This window comes from Manis javanica, chromosome 16 (assembly GCF_040802235.1).
Source record: "Manis javanica isolate MJ-LG chromosome 16, MJ_LKY, whole genome shotgun sequence".
Classification (NCBI taxonomy): domain Eukaryota; kingdom Metazoa; phylum Chordata; class Mammalia; order Pholidota; family Manidae; genus Manis; species Manis javanica.
Genome location: NC_133171.1, coordinates 68,937,075 through 68,955,165, shown reverse-complemented (window position 1 = coordinate 68,955,165; position 18,091 = coordinate 68,937,075).

Sequence of the window (18,091 nt, the reverse complement as noted above, 5' to 3'; positions counted from 1 at the left end):
CCATTGAAAATTGAAAGTATCATTAAGTAGAGAATGCATTGAATATACCTGACCTACTGAACTTCAAAGCTTAGCCTGGTCTACCTTAAATTTGTTCAGAACACTTACATTAGCCTGTAGTTGAGCAAAATCATCTAACACAAAGCCCATGTTATAATAAAGTGTTGAATATCTCATGTAACGTATTGAATACTGTACCCAAAATGAAAAACAGAATGGTTCTGTGGGAACAGAATGGTGTAAGTGTATCCCTCACTTACCCTTGTGACCACGTGCTGACTGAGAGCTGCCGCTCGCTGGCCTGCCCCACAGCGTGAGAGGGGATAGTACCACATATTGCTAGTCTGAGAAAAGATCAAAACACAAAATTCAAAATACTAGTTTCTACTGATTGCATATCACTTTCACATCATCATAAAGCTGAAAAATCCTTAGGTCAAAGCCTCATAAGCCAGGGACTGTCTGTATAGTCATTCTGGTAGATACGTGGTGGTGTCTCATTATGGTTTTAATTTTCATTTCCCTGATGACTAATGAAGTTGAGTACCTTTTAAAATTTATTTTAAAATAATTTTAATGTCAAATTGGCTACCTTCTTTTGTGAAGTGTTGAATCAGGTCATTGGGTTGTTTTTCCTTGTTGTTTTAGATGTCTTATATTATCTGAATATGAGTCATATGTATGGCAAATAATTTTTTCCACTCTATAGATTGTCTTTTCACTCTTTGACAATATTTTCTGATGAACAGAGCATTTCACATTTGAAGGAATCTCATGTCTTTTTCTTTGTGATTGGTGCTTTTTATGCCTATTTAAGAACTTTTTTGTGATTGGTGCTTTTTATGCCTATTTAAGAACTTTTTTGTGATTGGTGCTTTTTATGCCTATTTAAGAACTTTTTTTTCTACCTCAAACTCATAAAAATATTCCCCAAAGTTATATCCAAGTCAGGGGTTGGCAAACTAGGATGGACTGTGGTCCAATCCATTCCACCACCTGTTTCTATAAATGAAATTTTATTGGGACACAGTCACTCATTTGTTTTCATATTTTCTATGACTTTTTGCTCTACAGTGGCAGACTGGATGGCCCGCAAATCCCCAAATGTTTACTCTTTGGCTTGTCACAGAAAAAATTTGCCAAACTCTGTTCTAGAAATTTTGTTATTTTGCCTTTCACATTTGGTATTGACATTTGTATATAATTTGTGGTAGAAATTTGTGGTAGAAACTAGTTTTTTCTTTATGTGTAGTCAATTAAGTAAATCTTGTTTACTGAAAAGATTGTCCTTTCCCCATGTCTCTGTAGTGTTATAGGTCAAGTATATATATATGCGTGGGTCTTCTATTTTGTCCCATTCATCTGTTTGTTTAGCCCATGACCAATGCTACTCTATTCAAATTGGTGCATTTTTAGAGACAGTCATGATATCCTTCCACTGTTTTTCTTTAAGATTGTCCCTAGAATTTTTGAAACTTTACATCTCCATGTAAATTTTAGAATCAATTTGCAGTTTCCTCAAAACAACTTCCTGGGACTTGGTATGGTATTGCATTGACTCTGCAGATCAATTTGGAGAGATCTTACCTATTCACAACGAAGAGCCTTCCAATCCATGAACACGATGCACTTTTTAATTTATTTAGATCTTCATTAATTTCTCTCAATAATATTTAGGTTCTTTGATATCTTGTAGATATTTGATAGGTTTATCTTGAGGTATTTTTAATGCTACTAGAAATTTGTGTGAGCACTAGCAATTGTGTAAAGAATATAAAGGAACCCACGACTGACTAGCCACCCCACAAATATCATGCCCTAATGAAAATATTATGGGACCTAAAATGATATTCCACATTCCAAGAAACAAAAAGATTTGCATGGGAAAGGGAAATTTGAGGAGGGCCAAACAAAAAATCACACATATCACATGTATAAACGTATTCACTTAGGTATTTCTTCCATGGGTCTTGAATGTCTGCTGGTATTGACTCATAGGCCCCCTGTGCTCATAGCCTGATGATAGCATGAAAAGAACATTAGCAGAGTGTCAGGACTCCCAAATCTCAAACCTGGTTCTTCACAAACTAGGTTCTGCACCTCTAAAAAGTGAGTTGACTCTAACATTCTCTGACTTACAAGTGAAGAATGGGAAGACTTAGGTTACTGATGAGTATAGGCACTGTCAGGGATGTCTGGGTATAATTCAGGGGCTCTGCCTATCAAGAGGTTTTTGAAAGGAAAGTTATATGTCTCCACTGGTTTGTGATGCTTGGATTGTCTTTGAGAGAGAGAAAGCTTTCCAAAGAAGTGTCTCTTAGAGAGGAGATTCCTGAGGTAAAAAGGTGCAGAAGCATAACAAGAGCAAGAAGAAAACACAGCAGCTGGGCACTGGTCCCTGAAAAGAAGTGGATTCCGAACAGAGGTGGAGGGAGAAGAATCAGGGGAAGCCTAGAGGCAGATGTGTAAGGAAGCTGGTAGTGCCTCTGTGGGCCCTTCCCATTGAATTGTGGGTTTTACAGAAAGAGTTAGAACTCTGCTTTAAAACTCTTTAGAAAAAAGTTACACTCAATGGACAAGGAAGTGCTGCCATTTTTCTAAGTCTAAGAGTGATGAAGATTAAATGGCAGAGCATCAAGGGCTGTCTGTCAAAACGGATGCTCCTGCTTACCGAGTAACGTGTCGCTGCTGGGAAAAAGCAAAGCCATCAGACTATCCAGCAGGGGGCTGAGCCGAGTCTGAGTTGGGCTAACAGGATATGTGTACAATGAGTATTCGTCACTCGGAGCCAATTCAGAGGCTTCTCCACATTCATTTCCTCTTTCCGTGGCTACATACTAAGTAAGGACTTCTAGTTCCTGCAAGATAAGAAAGCTGTGAGATGTAATTTCCCGGATGTGCGGTGCCTCAACCTTTGAGTTATCGCATTGAGGCAAGTTGTGTACCTACTAGGAATACCTTCATTGATTGAACTCTTCTGTGAATGTGAAATAAACTTCTGCTGTGTTAAGTAGCTAGCGTTAGAGTTGATTTCTTGCAGCAGTTAGTGTTACCCTAACTAAAGCAGACGGGTTTCTGAACTCATTCACAGTATGGATAGAAAGGAGTGAAAGCACAATGTTATTATATTACTGCCATTTTGTTTAAGAAAAGATAAAAAATGAGAAAGGTGTGTAGCTTAGTTTCCTCAATCTTTCTTAAGTCATTGGAGAATATTCAGTTAGTATAAAAATAGGACAATAATAGTGTTAATGCATCATATCTGCATCTAATAGATTTGTACTCCCCCGATTTGCATTTCAATTTCCTTGAATTGGCTCATCACACATTCTTACATGGGATTCAACATTTAGTAACAAGTAAGACTCCTTCTCTCTTGGCACTTCTTACTCCTCCTCTTCCCCCACACATCCATGTCCCTGCTGCCTTCTCCTTCCTACAAAGCTCATTTTTGGAAAAGTAGTTTTCATGAGCCACACACATTAATGAATTGAGTGTAGTCTCACAATCACACTTGCATTCTCCCACAGTCCCGGGCTCCCACACTCCTCCAGTTATGGGAATTCTCCCTTATACCTCCAGGAGAGAAAGAAAAAAAAGCATTAAAAATTCTATGAGTAGAAAAGTTATGCACAGAATGTAATGGCTCTTCCACTTATTTTATTTTTCCTTTTTGAAAATGTAAGAAAGAAGACAATTTCCAAACAAGGCATGTCCTCTGAGGAACTAAAAAATTCAGTGCTGTTTTTCTTTTGGCAGTAGCAGAACTGGTTGTGATCATAAATCCACACAGTTCCCCCTTTATCCTTTTAGTGGGAGCTTCCTGGACTGACTTTTACCCTGCCAAAGGAGAAAGCTGAGATGTTTGACAGCAGGAAAATTTTAAAGAATTTCAAAGGGGGAAAGATCCTTATATAAGTCATAGTTTCCAAGCTTTATCTTTCACTGCTGAGGTTCATATAGATGGTTGAACTTGTCCAAAGCCATGCAATTAGCCGATGGCTTCCAGACTATGGCTATGAACCATAGCTACCCTTTACAGTTCATGTCACACAGAGTTTCAACTGCTTGATCTTCCTGAATCATCACATCGGCCATGTGACAGTGCCAGAACCACCTTTGTAGAGAGGTGAGGGTACATATAAGTGCTAAGAATTCCAGGTCTTAGGATCTAGCCCTTACTACTCAAGTCCACGCAGTATTGTCTTCCTTCTTTGGGGTGGCACTGACGATGTGTCAGACACCTGACCAGGGTTTGGGGTTATCCAGACAAAAGACATGACCTCTGCTCTCAAAGAGCACACAGTTCCCTGAGGGCAGATATATGAACAGATGATTCTAACCCAGTGGGATGAATGCTCCCATCTTTTGCTCCTGGCATGCAGTCACTTCCAAAGCAATGGTTGCTTTTCCCAGGAAGAGAAGAGCAGCGACAGCCGATCACTGAATCATCAAGAGAGGAGGCACCAACAGCTTTGCCTCCCGACTGGGGAACATTTTACCAATCCCCCGCCCACCTGCCATCACCACCTGTAGGTCTGCAACCGAGAATGCTTTGGAAACTAAAGATAATGTGCTAATGGGACGTTAAAGCGAAACCACCCTCACCACCCACCACCAGGAGTAGTTTGTGTAAATGCGTTATTACTCCTAGCCCTAAGCTTCATTTCAAGACTCCAGCTCCTGGCACTTTGCTTGGTTTGAAAGTGTTGCTTATGCAGAGAGCTCAGAGATTGCTTTTGGCAAAGGAATCAAAGCAGGCAGATCCAACCCTTCTTGCTGTCTCTCTCTTGTTGCCAAAATATAAGACTCTTGGTTTCAGGGGAAACTCATGTGAATTCTCCTTCCAATGTAAAACCTGAGATTGATGCTAAAACTAAGTAGCAAAGGAAGACGAGGAATCAGTAGAAGTGGAATTTGGTCTTGAATTTACTACTTATTAACTTCAACCCTTGGACAGATCCATTTACCTCTGGGCTTCAGTTCCTTCACCTTTTTGTTGTTGCTGTTCAAGTTTATTGGATGTATCATATTTTATTTTTGTGTTTTCATCTTTGAAATAAGAGGAGAAGACTAAATTATCTCTAAAGTTTCTAACAATTCAGGCACTATCTACATTCAAAATTATGTTACTTCATTTTACACAATGCTTACTGACTAGTATTAATTGCCAGTCACTGTGGTAGGCACTGGGGTAAAGAGATGAAAGCCCCAACCCCTTCCAAGCAGCAACAACCCCTTCCAAGCAACCCTTTAAAAAGTCAAGCAGTCAACAATTAGAGTTTAGTGGGAGGTGTAAGATCATGGAGATGTGTGTGGAAAGCCATGGGTCACAGATGTAGGCCACAGTGTCCTTCCAGATACACTTCTGACCCAGAACACGCCACTCCAAAATATGTGACTAGCATACTGATTGTTTTGAGCTCAAAGCACTTGAAAAATAGATGTAGTAAGGGCTCTCCTATTTCACCCTTCCTACCTTAAAAGGAAGACACAAATTTCCCAGAGAAAGGTGCTTTCCCTGTACCAGACAGAGGTGAATAGTCTTATTATCCAATATGGGGAGGTGACACCAAGATGAATCTACAAACCAACCCTAAAATAACCCTTATGCACCATTTGTTTGCCACGTGTATTAACTAGTCACTTTCCCATAATTTACTGCCACTAGAGCTCAGATCCCTTTTTCCTTCATTTTGTCACATCTCCACAATGTATTGTTCTTTGTGCAAATGGTATATAAACACTCAGACCTATCCATTTGGGTCTTCATTTCTTTTCTATGAAGGCTCTGTGTCATGTAAAAGTATTAACATCAGACAAAGTCTGTAGGCTTTTCTCCTGTTAATCTGTCTTTTGTCACTTTAATTCTTGGGCCCAGCCACAGGAACAACTTAAGAGGGTAGAGGAAAAGTCTTTCCCCCTCTTACTACCCTTTGCTCTTCCCTGGGAAGCCATCCTACGCAGACCACAATGACAAGGCTCCCAGACCCTCTGGCTTCTTGTTGGTTTCCATCACTGGGGACCCGTTTTGAAGGACAGAGGAAGAGAGGAAGGGAGACCAGGGGTATTTATTTTCCTCCTTGGGAAGATGATTCAATCAAAAGTCAGTATCCATCCTCAACCGACCTACTCTCTCCTGTACTTTTTCACCTCTGACTTAGGGATACTGGCAGCTGTGCTGCTGCCCAGTTTCTCACCAGTCCCTGTGGGTTCACTTAATTTCACTCACAGCTTTGTAACTTGTCCCTTGGAAATAAATCCTCCTCAATTTAGACTGATCAGAGGGTGCCATCTGTTTCCTGTTGGGACTCTGTGGCTAATACAGGCCTGAAACCCACTTCTGAGATCTGTGTACATTGGAGATAGTCAGGAATAGTGAGATGGAGAGAAGGCAGGGGCAGGGCAGGAGACAGGAAAGTGTCCTGGAGAAAAATAAAGCTAAGTCTTGAAAGATGTTGTGCAGGTAGCCAGCTAAAGAAATGATGAGAAAGGAGAGAGAATTTCAGAAAGCAAGGTGTGGATGTTCAGAGACACAAGAACATCCTGGGGAAGGTGCAATGTTCTAGACAACTGGAGGGAAGAACTGGTGAGGAGAGGGGATGGCAAATGGTGAGGCTGGAGGGTGAGGGAAGGGTGAGATCATTCTGTATGCCCTGGTAACGAGTTTGGATTCTATCCAGAAGACAGAGGAAATAATTGAAAGGATTTTAAGCAGAATAGTAACATGATCAGGTTTGTATTTTAGAAGGCTACTCTCCTGAGGGTGGAGAAAGCAGGACTAAAGCAAGAAGATTGGTGGGGAAGTTTATTCAATGACCAAAGCAAGAATCTATGACAATCTGTAATTTGTTCATGGTGGGGGAGGACTCAGCATATCTGAGACCTATTGAAGAATGGTGAGAATTTGGTGGGGAACTGTTTATGGTGGTAAGTCTAAAAAGATTCCCAGGTTTGGGGGTTTGGCAAGTTGGTAGATGGTGGAATCAATCGTCAACAGGGGAAATCCTAAAGGGGGGGTCCAAATTCAATTCACTCTCCGTTTGCTTTTTTCAGTGTACTAATTAATTCCCTCTGATTATCAGCTTTCATCAAACATTAGCTTGTATATTGCTCTTCCATCAGTAGCTTCTGGTTTTATTACCCAGCTAATGGGGATAATATCAGTTCCTTCCTCATATGTAAGAATTAATGAGTGGATGCATGCATTGTTCCAGACACAGTATAAATATTCAGTAAAGGTTACTATCAAAACCAATAGGTAAATTCAATCCAAAATGGTCACAAAACTTATTTGCTCTCTTAACAAATACTTTTTAATGCCTCCTTTGTGTCTACCATTGTTTATTCCTTATGGGGACACCTGTCAAGAAGATATGAGAAACAGCTTATACTATTAAAATAATTATTGCCTTCTTATTTTTTTATTTGTATTCTCCATCTTTCTTTATATCCTTCTCTCTCTCTCTCTCTCTCTCTCTCTCTCTCTCTCTCTCTCTCAGCTTTTTTTTCTCAATATTTATATAACTTCCATTTCCAAGGGGGTGGAAAATGTCCAGAAAGCTAGATTTTTAGAGAGGATAAAAAAACTTGCCTGAATTATTGATTCATAGATTTATAATGCACCCAGGATAGTAAGGACATTTATAGATTTCATGAGCTGTTTCATATCTATTTGTGGAGCACCGCCATATGCAATCATCTTGGACTCATTATGTTTCTTTGGCTGCCCAATGAGTCATAATGAGCCTCTGAAAATGTAAAATAATGGGTTAGAACTAGAGGGAATGAAGTAACACCCAAAGTCAGATATAAAATTATTATTACATGTGGTCTGTAAGAGCAATCAACACGGGAAGGGACAGAGGGCCTCTTATTACATGCACACGTACAAACACACTTTCAAGAGAGCTTTGCAGCCAAGGGGGAAGGAGGTAAGTAGGGAGCCCTCTGAGTGAGATCCTTAAAAGTAATGGATTGCAGATCTATTTTCCATTAAGATTACATCAAGTGGGGGTGGGAAGCTCAAATTATGGGGAAGAAAAAGAAAATCCAATGGAGACCCTTTTGTGAAGATGGAGCCCTATACCAGAAGGATAGAAGAGACTTTACACTATAGCACTTAAAATGAAGAGGAAGAGATAATTTCTAAGCAGAGTACAAGAAATCACTTTGTTTCTCCCCTAGTAACCACCATTCCCCCAAAAGAACCAGTTGAAGTAAGCAGGACAAAAAAATTCTGTGTGAACATAACAAAGACTACCAAATATGAGACAAGTTTTGACAAAATATTAATGTAATATTCCCTTTTGGGTTGCAGGTATAGGCCCTAATTGGTTCCAAGGCCAACTGCCCAGAGGTCTGTGGATGTATCACATATGATATGCAAAGAGAAAGAAATAATTGATGTTCAGCTTCTGATATTCAAGATCAGATTCGATACAAGAAAATAGCCTTGCAAGAACATTATTTTTTTGAGACCCATCTGAATTCCTCTATCTCTTCTTTTGACTTACTAAGCAACAACCAGAGGTATCAGGATCTTGGATTTCTTCTGTAAATAGAAAAACTTATTCCTGGAGTTACAACTAGGACTTGAGGCTTTCTGTACATGGAAGGAGGAGATGCCCTGGGAAAGTTAGGAAAGCCCCATCCTTCCCATTCCCTGAGATGAAGAGAGTGGAGGGCAGGGGTATATTTAGGAATACCAGAAAGGTGTTGATACAAATGCCAGGCCAGTGGGCAGTGAGTTGAAATAGAGGAGGCCAGCATTGCTAAGGGGATAGGGTGGGGTTAGAGACAGCATCTAGTTTGCACTTCTGCGAGATCTAGTTTTGGAGATTATGTCAGCCCCTATGTGGTAGCAAAAGATGGAATATACAAATGGATAATGGCCACACCATACTTAAAAACTGAACTCTGACCCAAAGTCTGCAGCAATCTGTCTAGAACTCCAGCTCCTTATCTATGATAACCAGCCTAGGAAGACAGCCTGCTATAAGTCATTCTTGCAAGGGAGCCAGATTGTGCTTTCTAGTGGCAATGCAGAAAGCTGAACAAGTCTCTGGAATAATTAGCCCAAGTGACCAGGACTTGATTAAGTCTTGACAGCTTCCCTAATTTTTGTCTCTACTTCCAACTTAGAACCAACCAGAGAAAGTTAAGTGTGCAACCCTAACCAATCACATAGGGTATCTTGCCTCTCGTTAGCCTGCCTTCAACTCGCTCATGCCACAGCCTCCAATCAGGGGATAGCTGAAGCCCCCTCCTTTTCCCACTCCTCTGCCTGCCTTTGAGTTTCTGCCAAAACACGCATAATGGCTGACTTCATGGCTACAGCAAGCTCAAAATAGACAGCCTTTGCTTTTCTCATTTGGCTGGTCTTTATTTATTTCCACAGAGGGAAATCGAGAAGCTTAGAATGGAGCCAGTTGGTCTAACCTGGGGGTCCCTACGGCCAGATACTTTGGTCTGAATGTTGGTTCTCCCCAAATTCTCATGTTGAAATCTGAAGGCCCAAAACAATGGTATTAGGGGGTAGGGCCTTGGGGAGATGCTTAGATCACGAGGTGGAGCCCTCATGAGTGGGATTAGTGCCCTTATTAAAGAGACCCCACAGAGATCCCAGCCTCTTCAGGCCTGTGATAACACAGCATGCAGTGAGCAGCCTGCCACTGGAGGGATGGCTTCCACCAGAACCCAACTATGCTGGCGCCCTGCTCTTGGGCTTCAAGTCCCCAGAACTGGCAGAAACACTTTCCTGTGGTTCATAAGCTACCCAGGCTGTGGTATTTTGTTAGAGCAGCCCGAGCAGACCAAGGCCCAGGGCATAGGCACCTACCTTGGGAAGTAGAAAGAACAATCAGAATTAGAAGTATTACCAACGGCTAATGCTGAGGAGAGGTAGAGGCACCCAGAGAGATCCATCAGGCCTGAACCAAGTGAGGAATCAGGACACATGTTACACTGGCTGTCAACCTTAGCTGTGAAATCCCACCGGATAGATAGCAAGCAGGTGGCCAAGGGGGTTTGTTCTGGAGACCACAGGAACCAGAAAACCCTGAGCTGTTCCTTTTTGCCTCTGTCAAGAAGACACACAGTCTCACCCCTTCCTTTGTGCACCCAGACACAATCTCGGAGAGGAGCTGGGGAGAAGAGCGGAAATGTGAAAAATGGGAGGGATTGAGCACTTTTGCTTAGAGAGGCTGAGTATTAGCTAAAGGGACTGTTTAAATGACTGCATCCCTGACTTTGCTGTTATTTCCCCACTAACCAGCTCACCCAGAAGAGCAGATCAGTTATAGGCAAAATATCAAAATCATATTTTCTCTGCATGTTTAAATTGTAGTATAAGTAACTTTTGTAACTCCATAAAAACTCAAACTAATATATTTTCCTTTATCTGTGTGAAAGAATTCTGGATAAAGCATAATTTCCTGGTTTTGAGCTAAACAATGCTGGGCCCAGGCAAAAATAACTTAAGTTGCTTGCTTCAATAAATACTCGCTTCTGCAAAATCAGGCCGCAGAACTACGAGCTAACTTTTAGACTAACAGGTCCTACATTAAAGCTTACTTTTAGCCCCTCACATCTCTGTACCTGCCAATCCACACCTATGGACCTAATTCCAAACAGTTCTCTGCCTTGCAAGGCCCACCTTAAAATCACCTAGCATGGGCTTTAACACTCTAAATAATCCTCCCCTGACTTCCCCTTTCTGAGACACCCTAGATTCTGTCAAGCTGATATTCTCCTTTATTGCAATAAGACAAAAAATAGCTAGCCTTGCTTAACCACCAATTTTTTTCTAGCATCTTTTTGGATAATCTGTAGCTGATACCCATTACATTTTAAACTATGAGATCTGGCAATGGAATTTGAGGGGAAAATAGCATCAGGTTAAGCATGTGGCAACAAGAAACTGTAAGTCCCTTCTGAGCAGAAGTGACAACAACTCAGGAGACCAAAGGCGAGATGTATACACACAGGAGAAGCTATACCCACATATCCTAGTAGCAAACATGGGGGTAGCTTCTGTATATGGAAGAGATGAATCAACTACTATTACCTCCTGTCATTCCCTGCACGGGGAAAGTATTTAAGAAGAAATAGTGTAAAAAGGAACATGTCAAATATTTACATAAATGTAAGCATAGATATAAGGGGTAATTGGAACACACTTAGAGGGTGCATTTTCTACTTTTTTCATACCTTGTATTAGATAAAAAGAAAGAAGAGGAGGAGCAAAAGCAGGTGGCCCAGATTTCATAAGGTCTTTGTGGGCCAGGGAACTTCATGTCCTCCTTTTTTATGCTCACACAGAGAAAGGCTCATGGGACAGGACTGTGGACGCTGGAGAAAACTGGGAAGGAGCCCGTGTCCAGGGCACCCGGCTAATGAGTTCCCTTGGCGTACATGGGCCCAGGGCCCCGCTGTGGGCCCCCAATGTGGGAGGAGGACGCAAGGTCAGGCTCATGTTTTCCACATAAGCATTTAGACTGTATCTTGACACGGAGGATTAATTCCTGATGACCCCATTCTGTAAGCCTCACCCTGTCACCAGCACGGAATGCTTTTCCCCCAGCCTGGACTGTGGGGGGAGAGCCCAGGGACTCTCGCTTCCATCCTTGACCTCCAGAGGAGTGGCTGCAGAGTCTTGGAAGCAGCTGGAATTCTTTCTCAACTCCACCTCAGTTAAGTTGTTATCTCTCTGCTGTCCATTCTGATTACACCTTCCTGGTTCCTTGGGCTGCAACTGCCTTGCTTTGGGCAAACTTCTGGAAACTTCCAGAAAGACTTTGACTTGCATGACAGCTTGCTTCTCTTGTTCTCTCTACCCCATGCCCCTCTGCCTGGGAGACTGAGAGGCCCCAAACTTCCCAGTGTGACCCAGCACAAAGGCACCTGATTCCTTTAGCTGGCAGGTAAGATCTTGTTGCTGTTTTTCTCCTTATATTGCTACTAACCCAGATAGTCTCTTCTGTCCCCAAACATTCCAAGCATCTCTATGCCTACATGGGTCCTTTGGCCCTGTATGTCTTCCTGCTTCACACTGTAATACCATCTTGTTACAACAAAATTGGTTGAAAGTTAAGACTGTATACATCAGAGGAAAAGACAAATATTTAACTTCAAATGCTTAAAAGTAAGAAAATATTGCATTTATTTTGTATAAGTCTTTAAAACTGAAATGGTAGAAATTATATGATGGGAGTTTTGGCTAAAATAAGGAAGACTTTTCTTACAATGAGTGACATTAAAATGAACAAGTCTATTTGTAAAGTTTCTAACTTTCGGTGTGTATTGTTTGGTTTTGTTCCCTTTGTGAAAGTTTACTGAGCTATACATTTATGCAATATCCCATATGCATGTTACTTGTCAGTAAATAAAATGAACAGGTCAACCTCCACCTCTTCACATTTGCGTTTCCTATTATGGAGCTGCTGAAGTTCAGCTCAGATGACATCCTATTTGGACAATCATGGGAGATTCATACCTAGGCCAGGAAGCTGGACAGCATCACACTTTCCTTGGACTTTATGATTGTATTTTCTGGTCCTAAGATAGGGAATTAGGGAACATGCAGAATCCTGCTACCAAAATCCATCCTTGAGAGACCATAGACACAAGAGGAAGAGATGGATTCCAGGAACTGACAACAGTATAACCACACACAACCTTGGGTAGTCACAGAGAAGCAGCAGCTTGTCTTCATTTGATGTGTATGAAAGGCAGGGGGCTGAAGTCTGGGGCCCTAGAAAGTGGCTGGAAGTGGCAGTGGATGAAGAGGTTGGAAGTAAGCTTTGTAAATTCTCCCCATCACCTCCCAGGAGCCTGAGGACAGCCTTGATGGACTGCCCCTACATCACAGAAATTGACAGCAGTGGCTCAGTAATAGTGTCATCGATGTGAGCAGCACCGCCACGTGGGCAGGAAAAGCCCTGATGGAAGGTGGAGTTACAACACATGAGTTGCGGCCAGCAGGGTGATAGGCGACCCCCTTAGAGGCGGCCGCCTCCTAATGCAGATTCACTGGTGGGGTTCAAAGTTAAACCTAATCTGAGAGGCTTCTGGTAGAATGATGGCCAGGGGCCCTGGGGTGACGGGGGCTCCCCTTTGGGGCTCATGAGTGGCCTCCTTGCTACACTCACTGTGGCAGCCTTACCCTCTCTAATACCCAGTGCTGGAAAAGTAGCTGGTGTTCCCAGGAGCCTGAGCTCATCAAGGCCTCCTGCTGCCGAAAAAGGCTACAAACACACATCAAATACCACGTGACACCAAAGTATTAGAGGTGGGATTTAAACTGATCATGAGAAATATAAGAAATAAGGGAAGGTATTAGCAGTATAAAATACTGTGAAGAAATGTAAGGAAACTGAGGCAAGAGATAGGAAAACAACATGGGTCTGAAGATATCACTGTTGTAAGTGCTCGGCACACATCACTCACTTGTTTCTCAACAACATGAGATGGGTGTTAATATTAAGCCTGTTTTATAGATGAGGACACTGAGGCACAGAGAGGTTCAGCACCGTGCCCGTGATTACAGGGAGAGGTGGAATGAGAATGCAAGCAACCTCCGTCTGAGCCACTCGACCTGCTCGCATGCTTGCTGAGAGGTCACTGTGGGAAGGGAAAATGACAGCACTGGTGCAGCTACAGGATGAACTCATGGGTCAGAGTAATAGGCTAAGGAATTCTTGAAAGCATGAGGAATGTGTAAAGTGATGGAAAATATAAAAGGAAAGCAAGGAAATATAGAGGACAGAGTCAAAGTGTCAACATTCAATTATAAGAGACCTGGAAAGAAGGAGAGAAGTGGAGAATAGAATTGCATAATGCCAAACCAAATGGTTTAAATAATGTCCTGACACCTCTGCTGAGCTGACCAGGGCTAGGGCTGAGAGTTTCAGCACCCACCTCATGTACCGATGCCATTCCTGCCAGTGGTGGGGAATTTATCAACAAATTCATGAAACTAGAGTTACCATCCCTATTGACTTTTGCCTTAGGAGGCCACCTTGTCTAGATAAATGGCCAAGTCCAGCCCTTGGGTTTGCAGCCAAAGGGAAGAGGAAATAGTCAAATAAGGTTTGGGATCAGGAAGGCAAATGGGTCTCGTGTAAAGGGTATAGCTAAATATGAATGGGGAAAGGGTGTCTTCTAGATGAGGACTCAGAAGGCTACACCTCACAGGTCAAATCCAGCCTGCCACCTGTTGCTGTAACTGTCTTTTATTGGAACACAGACATGTCCACCTGTTTACCCATCATCTGTGGCCGTTGTTGCCCCATAAGGGCAGAGTTGAGTAGGTGCGACAGAAACAAGATGGCTCACAAAGAGAACAACTTACTTACCATCTAGTGCTTTACAAAAGTTTGCTGATCCCTGGCCGAGGTTAGTGCCAGGGTCAGGGGAGAGGGGACCCTCTCCTCAGTCAGTGCTCCTGCCTCTCCCCTGACCTTGGCCCCCCAGCACTGAGCTAGCTAACAGAATTCATTGCTCTCGCAGGCTCCCAGGGGGACGTTTAGCTCCTTTGTTCACACCTGAGCAATTAGAAGGGCCATTTGTATCTCTCTGCATTCCTAGATGCTGCTCACCTGTAAATTCAGGCAGGGTTCAGCCTCCCTGATGGTGGGCACAGTGGAGAGAAAGGCTACAAACAACCAGAGGGCCTTTGTCTTAGCCACAGCAGCACTTGTGACTCACTTAATTCACTGAAGAACAGAGAGAGAACTTGACCTACTGCTCAGGGCGGGATGGGGGGTGTAGAGTACAGCTGGAGCCGGGGCTGGGCGGGACAGAGGGGGGCTCCCGGCCGGACAGCTGTTGTTCACTCTCCAGCAAGACTTCTGCCTGGCCCTCCACCCCTCTGCTGAGATAGCATCTCATGGTGAGAAAGGAGGAGGTGGTCCCCTCCTGCACAGGTTCATGACTTGGCTGGGGGGTTTTGCTTTGCAAGCACAGTTCTTTTCACAAGTAAGCTGAGCACACAAATCACCCTGTGCTTATTTGCGAAGTCCATGTGAGATAAAGGTACCGACAGTGGAGTAAGGGCAGAAGAAGGGGCTGAAGGAAGAAGTAAATGTAGGGGCTGGGTGCCTGGCCAGACGAGCCTTCCTCCAATTAGGTCACTGTTTATATAAAGAGTTAAAATTAAACCGAGGACAATCTTCCAAGCTTTCTGACATTGGACATGGCTCTGTACGCCAGCCCTGGAATGCATCATAGAGCACATTACGTCATGTTGAGAGAAGCATGAATCATGAAGCTACACCGAGGGAGAAGCAATGAATTCCAGACTCTAGAAAATCACACCAGGAAGGCCGAGCACTTACTCTGTCTGGCTTTCTCCTCTCAGCTCTGCTGCTTCGTCTCCTGCCTTTCTACTTCCCACATTTTTGTTTGTGGGTGACCAAGGTCCCCTGAGAGTTACACACACGGGCGTCTACAGCCCCACTTGGCCAACAACATAGAGCAGAAAGCTTTTCTCTGCTACAAAGCCTGGCCTTTCCTCTGCCCTCCAATGAACAATTACTACCTAACATTGCCTCAGTGGTTCCTCGACTCCATCCCATAAGGGCCATGTTGTTTCTGCCAATTTACAGATGGGAAAAAGAGCTTCACAGATTTGCCTAAGGTCCCAGAGGAAGTGAACTGCTGAGAGGTGCTCCATGCCAAGCATCCTGTGAGCTCCCCAGAACATCCCAGCTACCCTTCTGAACCCCCTGGAGCTCTGTGCACCCCACTCCCATTGATGTGTTAAATGGCTGTTAGAATGGATGTTCCCTGAGATCAGAGAACCTGTGGTCATGCTCCCCGACACATCCCTGGAATCGAGCACAGTGCCAGCCTCCTAATAGGCACTCCATGAATTCGAGTTGGGTGAAGATCCTTATATCTGTCTGGCAGCTGTGTGCTTGACTTGTTTGCCTAGTAGCCCCAAAGGGCTTTGAAGGGCTGGGTTGTGGTTTTTCTTAATATGGGTCCAAGCCAATAACCTCAATGTCTGTCTCCAAGGGATTTAAACTGAAATAAACTACCGGGTGTAAGGTGAGCTCCCCGGCCTCCAGGCATCGCTCCCTGTGGCTTCCCTGCTCTCACAATGTATCTTTTCATGCTTGGGTCTCATGGACTCCATGGCTGTCATCCTGCCTCACTCGGCAGCTCCATCTGGTAGTCAGATTCCTCCTCCCTGTTTGAATTTTGTATCCGTGTGTTTAAATAAGCCAGAAAACACTCCTTCGCCAGCTCCAAATTAGTTCTTCCTTTCATGCCTTTTCTGTTTCCTGGCTCCAGGCCAGCATCTCCCTCCTTTAGAAGTAGGAAATCGTGCTCAGTCATATGTCTTCACCTAGTTAGCACCTCTCTCCTGGGACGGTCTCTCTTATGTGGGCTCCCCCATGGCCCAGGCTTTCCTCCCAGTAATCCCAGGTCCTCAGCGTCAGGCAGCTGGTGTGAGTCTGAGCTCTGACTTCCAGGAGGAGTGCGGGCGGAGGGGCTGGGAAGGGTGCCCTGTGTGGTCACAGGAGGCATTCCGTCAGGGTGACTGAGGTAAACAGTTTCTTGGCCACGCGTCCAGGAGGTGCTTTAAGGAAGCTCGATTCTCGCGAGGAGCTATTTTTGAAATCTTTAAATACATAACGAAAGCTTGTATCTCCTTCTTGTCTAACACTCTGGTTTTTCAGTTTTGTTTTGTTTTTATTCTGCATTTCATAAAGATACCTGCAGTTATATCACCCCACCTCGGGGTTCCATGGACGTCACTAGCCAGCAAAAGCTTTCCCCTGGGCTTCCCTGCCTTGGGAAGTTCCCTCGCTCTGCCCATCCTCTGCCCCCTGCCCCCCGTGCTGTGGACTGTCCTTCACAGCACTTGTCATACTACGTCGCCCTGGGGCCATAGGCTTCCCTGTCTCTCTCTCCCTCCGTACCTTGTCCATTCACACAAAGCCTAGTTTGTAATAGAAGGGCAATGAAAGACTGGTGAGTAAATAAGTAAATGAATGAAGTTTTCATGACATCTAGCTTTTCTTTCCTCAGATTCCAACAAGGACTATTGTACAAGATTCAGAGGCAGAAATGAACCGAGGGAAATCTCATATGCGATTATCAAATTATTTAGATTTCAAAATATATTGCTTTTGCATCCCTCCTGTTTCAGCTACCTCCCATTCTCTCTTCCAAGCCTGCAGTTGACAGGGACCAGTTGGCCGTCCTTCAGCGCCAAATGCAGTCGCAGAAGTTCCCTCTGAGGCTGCACTCACCTGGGAGCTGGGACTGCTCTGTCACTCCCTGGGGTGGCCCATCATTCATTATCATCAGTGGAGAAAGCCCACGCTTCTCTCTGGCATGGCACGTGGATTCGAAGAGGAAGCATTTCAAGAAGACAAGCCTCAGTGTTCAAGTGCTAATCAAGTTCCTGTTCCATCACATTTGCTGCTGTCCCTTTGGCCAAAGCAAGTCACATGGCCAAGTCCAAGGGTCGGTGTGGAAGGGACCACATGGAGGCATGTAACAGTCTCCGGCACCTCCATGCTTTCTGAGTATTTCCTTGTCTCTGCTGGTCCTAATGCAACTTGGACACTGACTCCCTTTCCTCCAGTGGGTCAACAACAGATACCATACACTGACTGGATGCCAAGTACTCTGGAGTGATAGGAAATAGGATTCTTACCTCAAGGACTATGTATTTTTGGGGGGACCTACTTATCTCTGACAAGATTTTAAGCCATCTGCTAATGTTATTTATGTATATCATAAAAATATTAGTGGCTTGAGCCACTGGAGTAAGCCCAGTGAAAAATTTAATTATCATAGTTAATATATGACCCAGATTGACACCTCTATTTCTGTGCAGAGAAGTTAGCTGTCTGCTGATGCCAGTTTTAAGTAGGAAGACTCCAATAATTCTCATAAAAAAAATAATGCCCCATGAATAGCACATAGTTGCAGCTCTTTGTTATGATCACAGTTGTTTTATCATTTAGCTTCCTCGCTCTCCATCACTCACCTAAACGATCATCCAGAGCTCCCCCGAGGGAGGTGAGTGAGAGGCTGCATCCTCCAAGGCGCCGCTTCTCACAGTATGGTC